Source organism: Sciurus vulgaris (genome assembly GCF_902686455.1).
Source record: "Sciurus vulgaris genome assembly, chromosome: 2".
In the NCBI taxonomy this organism is placed as follows: Eukaryota; Metazoa; Chordata; class Mammalia; order Rodentia; family Sciuridae; genus Sciurus; species Sciurus vulgaris.
The window spans coordinates 38,286,713-38,292,612 of NC_136462.1; positions in this window are offsets into that span (position 1 = coordinate 38,286,713).

Here is a 5,900-nt window from a genome sequence, read left to right on the forward strand (position 1 = left end):
GCTCAATCCCCAGTGATTTAAAAAAAAAAAAAAAAAAAAAAAAAAATGTAATGAGGCGGGTCAGAAAGAGGCAGGATCTGCAATGGGTGCTAAGGTCACAAAAGGCCTGAAACATACCAGACTTGCTGATGGAATTCACGAGAGACTGGTGGGAAGGGAGGAATACTGGGGTCTAAGAAGGCTACTTAATAACACTCAGGTCTCCTACCCTGAGTTTGGAATCAATGCAGAGAGAGAGGGGCTGGGATGTAGCTCAGTGGTAGATCGCAGAGACAAGTCAAACAGATGGAGAACCAAGCGGTAGCTTCATTATTGCTAAGACTAAATTGGAGAATGTGGCTTGGCCTGTGTGTCCTCTCTGACACTTGTTGAATTACCCTTACTTCCCCTCCCCCCAGTCATAGCAAAGCTGGCGACCACAGGTTCCTCCCTAGGGACAGACCCCCTACAGAGAAGGAGAACAGAAAAAAAATCAACCCTTGCAGTTGGGGATGGGGGTGGGAGGGAGGGGACAGGAGTGGGTTTCTCCTCCAAACTCACCAAGCTAACCAAGGAGTTCAGAAATCCAGCCCCCAAATTTGCCTCCTTGGTGTGCTGGTGATTTCAAACTGAGGGTTGTTGAGAACAGCCAATGCGGGGAGGGGCTTCCCTGAGCTCCCCATATCTGCCTAAAGACAGATCCTCTAAACAGAGCTCATTTGCCATCAATCCCTTCCCCCAATTTCATCAACCAAGAAGGATTACACTTCTATCATAGGAGAAGAGACTGGAGGTTGGCACCACGCCCAGACAGGCTCTGTCACAAGCTGTCACCTGTTCTTCAGAGGGCCCATGCCTCTTTCCCAGGAATTGTTGACTCTCCCCTGAATTGTCCACGCCTCCCCTTTCCCTATGAAGAAGAAGATCCATAAGCTTCTGGATCTCACAGGGGTGCTCACTTTTCTTTTCTGTGACACCCCTGGGTTACACCCTGTATGCCTTTTCTCCCCTTGGCCTGCTTCTGTTCATATATTTTGTAGACTTGCTATCTAACCCTCAGAGGGTAGAGGGGAAGTTTTCCTGTCGCTATACTCTAAGGGAAATAAAAGAGGGGGCAGAGATGCCACCTTTATCCCCCATATTTTCTTTCCCTGCAGTGTGGACTGGACATGACCTGCCTTCTCTGAAAACAGGAGAAGTGGAGAAAAGATCCCTTGCTGTGCCTAGAGATCTGCTTTTGCCTTTCCAGATCCCAATGTTCTGGATCCCTGGCCTACATTCTTGTCCAGGCTCCCCTGTGGAGTTAGGGGTAGGTCCCAACGGAACTGGGCAATCCCTTGTAGTTTCTTTACATCCTGCCCATATTCTTGTAAACAACTTCTTCATTTTAAAAATTAATTTTAATTAGCAAATTATTTGGAAGGATTTGGCCTTATGTATGCTCAGCAAATGCTCTGCCCCTGAGTAGCATCCTCAGACCCCACCTCTTTATGAAAAACTCTTCAAATGATCTAATTTGAGTGTGCCAGCTGGTTTCTTTGGGCACCCTGGTGGTTACATTCCTTCCCCCAAGTGAGAAAGCTGGCATAGCTAACAAAGGAAGAGGATGTGCCTGTCTTCCTAAGGGTTATGGCTTGAAAAGTTCGCTGCTTAGGGAAGATAATGGACTTACTGAGGTAGTAGTTGAGATAGTGGTTGTCTTTTAATAGCTCTATTTTAGCAAGACTGATACTGCACGCTTAAATAGACAAGTCATTAGAAAGTTTATTTCCCAAAGACATATCGTTAACATTTTTGCTGAATACCTTTCTACAAATTTCTCTACACACATATACTCACACAGACATACTCAATTTTACATGAATGGCTCATATTCCAATGCTGGGTCAAAACACGCTTTTCCTGCTGGGCATAGTGATGCTGGACTGTAATCCCAGAGACTTGGGAGGCTGAGGCAGGAGGATCACAAGTTCGAGGCCAGCCTCTGCAATTTAGCAAGTCCCTAAAACAACTTAGTGAGACTCTGTCTCAAACTAATAAATAAAAAGGTCTGGGGATATAGCTCAGTTGTAAAACCCCCTTGGGCTAAATCCCCAGTATCAAAATACAAAAAAATCTACTTTTCTTTATTCACCATCAGCCTTGAGCTTTGAGTTGGCAGTGGAATAATCCAAGTAATATGTCCAGAAATAAGTTGCATGTAACAATATAAAGTTAGAGACACTCAATCTTGGATCACTGTCAGAGAGATGGTGGGCAAAGCCTCAGGAGGTAGAGGATCCCACCAGGCAGAGGTCAAGAGCCAAACACAGAACCCCAGGAACTTAAACAGTAACAAGTCAATGGGAACCAGAGTAGGTACAGGGAAGGGGCCACCAAAGAAGAAGGAAGAAAGCACAAGAGTTCTGGGCTTTCAGTAGGGGTGGAGCGGTACTTACCTAGTCATTTTTGTTATTATTCTACATTAACTGCATTAGGTCCAAGAACATACTAAGATGGCCGTCCTTTGAATCATGTTGGGATTTGCTTTGTGGCTTAGAACATGGTCAGTTCTTATAAATGTTCCTTGAAAATAACACACATTATCATTGTTGTGGGCAGCGTTTTTTTCTATCCATTCAGACTTATAAACCAGGCTGACAGGTCTTCATGAGATAGGGATTGGGAGAGACTGAAAAAGAGACTGAGTCTCCAAATAGAAGTGTGCAGAGCCTAATGGAAAGCAGGAAACACCCATGAACCTCTGATATGCAAAACAAGCATTTGTGAGCAACTCAGCCTTGTCCTTAGCCCTCACCCTTGGCCTGTGCCTTAGACCTATGCCTTGCCTGCAAAAAGTAATAGGACAACAATGCAGGCGTGGCTCCACCTTTAGTCTAGCCCCTAACTATTGTCTCTCTATAAATATTAACACCCCACACCCAAGAGTTGCTATCTCTCCCTCTGGGGAAGGCCAGCATTCTCCCTTGAATGTTTATTCCTTGTTTTACCACAAGAGCTTTTTATTCTCAAGATGGCCAGCATTGTCCCATGAATGGGAATTCTTACTCTACCCTAAAAGTCTTTCCCTTGAAACGGCCCACCTTCTCTCTCGAATGTGAAACCATTTTCCTAAATAAATCTGTCTCCGACTGGAGCATGTTGAAATTCTTTCCCCCTAGCAGACTTCCTTCCAACAATGGGAAGTTCATGAGGACTGAAATCTGGCATGGTCTTTGCAGACGTAGCACTTGCCCTGGTGGAACTGACAGCCTAAGATGCCCCCAAAGAACACCTCCACTCCCTGCTCAGACCTGGCACTGGATCCCCTGCCTGGGAGCTCTTAAAGCATCCATTGCCTATACAAACTATTTGACACTCACCTTGTCTGTCTTCACTGCATTGTGTTCATAATTTACTCTGTTGTCAGGTTTTAGATTCTGCATGAGCAAAGATTATTTTTCTTGTAAACAGCTTTATTGAAATATAATTATTGACATACCATAAAACTACTCTTTTAAAGTATACAATTCAGTGAAAGCCTATCTTATTTATCTTGGCATCCTCTACAGTAGTACTTCTCAGTCTTGGGTGCACACCAAAATCACCTGCAGAGGTTTATAAACTAATGCTGCTTTGTTCTCACCCCCCAGAGTGCTGATTTAATTGATCTGGGTTGTGGCCTGGCCATGGGAACACATCCCCACACCGGTCCCCAGTGGGGATTGAACCCAGTGTCTCCCATATGCTAGGCAAGTGCTCTACTATTGAACTGTGTTCCCAGTCTTTTAAAAACCGTTTAAAGTTTGAGGGCAGGCTGCCTCATGTTTAAGCGATCCTCCTGCCTCAGTTTCCTGAGTAACTGGCACTACAGCTATGTGCCACCATTCCCTGGCAGCGTGGGAATTTCTTAAGCCTCCAGGTGAATTTAACTAGGGTTTTGAAATTTGCACGTAACAGGGTTCCAACCAGTGTTTGTTGTAATCATGAATTAGCCCTAACTTACCCAAAAGCTGTCATTCCTCTCTCCCTTACAGCCCAACACCTCTTATAACACAATGGTCTGCTTATGACTGTCTCCCCAACACTAGCAGACAAAAGCATTTAGAAAATATAAATTCATTTATAAAGACTGCAGACTTCAGTAGGACTGGATTACTGAGCAACAAATAAAACATATTTAAAGAAAAAAATGCAACGCTTACCACATTTACATTTGTCTCTTTGGCAAGAACTATCTACAGACACAGGGATATGTATCACAAAGGTTTATATGCTAAAACCCCAATTTCCAATTCAAAAGTGAGGGATAAAATGATTTTCATTCAGGGAGCAGTAATTCATGAGAAAAACTAATTTCATTCATTTTGGAGATCAGATGCAAGAGTAGTTGGTTAGTTTATCTTTGTTCTTTTTTTTTTTTTTCTCCCATTAAGGTGAATACTGAACTTCATCCCCAAGCGCCCTTGCCACCCACCCATCTCTCTCTCTCTCTCTCTCTCTCTCTCCCCTCTCCCTCTCCCTCTCCCTCTCCCTCTCCCTCTCTCTTCTCTTCTCTTCTCTTCCCTTCCCTTCTCTTCTTTCTCTCTCTCTCTCTCTCTCTCTCTCTCTCTCTCTCTCCCTCTCTCTCTCCCCTCTCCCTCTCCCTCTCCCTCTCTCTTCTCTTCTCTTCCCTTCCCTTCCCTTCTCTTCTTTCTCTCTCTCTCTCTCTCTCTCTCTCTCTCTCTCTCTCTCTCTCTCTCTCTCTCTCTCTCTTTCCACAAAGTCTCACTAAGTTGCCCAGGCTGCCCTTGAACTTTGTGATCCTCTTGCCTCAGCCTCCTGAGTTGATGCGATTGCAGGCATGTGCCACCATGCTGGGCAGTTTATCTGACTTTGGAAAGTATCTTTGTTATTGTTTTCCCTTCCTGTGGGACTTGATGCACACTCTCAAAAATGGCAGCAGGGCAGTCTCAATTTTGCTTCCACAACTGTGAGCTTCATGAAAACAGGGACAGTTAGTTCCGTTTTACATGTAATGCCATTTCTATGCTGCCCCATGTTAAGTTGCTCAGTAAATATTGGTGGAAAGGATGTGATTGCACCTCCTGCTATAGTAAAATATGATTTTAGCTGGATAGGGAACTGCACAAGTTCCTCGTTTTGATCCTTTTTGTAACCCTTAATTACGGTTCTCTGAACTGGGGCACTCCCTAAACTGCACCGGCTATAGCAAACTCAGAAGGGGCTTTTAATTTCATGTACACGAGGTCCTGGTAATGTACCAGCCTCACGTGAATAACCGAGTAGCTGGGATAGTCCCTCCTGGACATATGAATACACGATTTTGGAAGCAGACCCACGCGAGGTCGGTCCGTTACCATGTCTTATAAAGCCACTTAACACCTCCTATTGACACCCCACAACCAGATGCCGATGGTCCGCGTGGGCATCCGGAGCCGCGCCCCCTAGGAGCCGCAGCACTGTTCTCTCCCAGGCGGGTTACGCCCCAGGGCGCAAAGCGGAGCGATTCACGCATCAAAAAGTCAAAGTAAAACCAGTCGCGCCAAGGAGCGGCGGCGTTATTTAGGGAGCCGACTTCTCCCCAAGAGCCTCCACCCAGTCCCCTGGGCCCAGCGCCCAGAACTCAGACGGCGGCCGGCTCCTGGAGCCCAGCTCCCTCCACGTGTCCTGTCTTCCCGGCAGCCTCTCGGCTGCCTCGAGAGGAAAACCTCCTGACAACTCGCGGTCTGCGGACTACGTCTCCCAGAAGGCACCGCGCTACTTCCCTCCGCCCCCTCCCAGACGCGCAGGCGCGCTGGGCTCCGTCAACAAGTAGGGCTGGCGGCGACTGGGTGCGATCCCTTATGGGACTTGTAGTTTTTCTGGCGCTCACTGGGCCGCCAGTCAGAGGGACGAGAACTACAAGTCTCGGCTGCCCCGGCGCGGCGAGCTCGGTCACG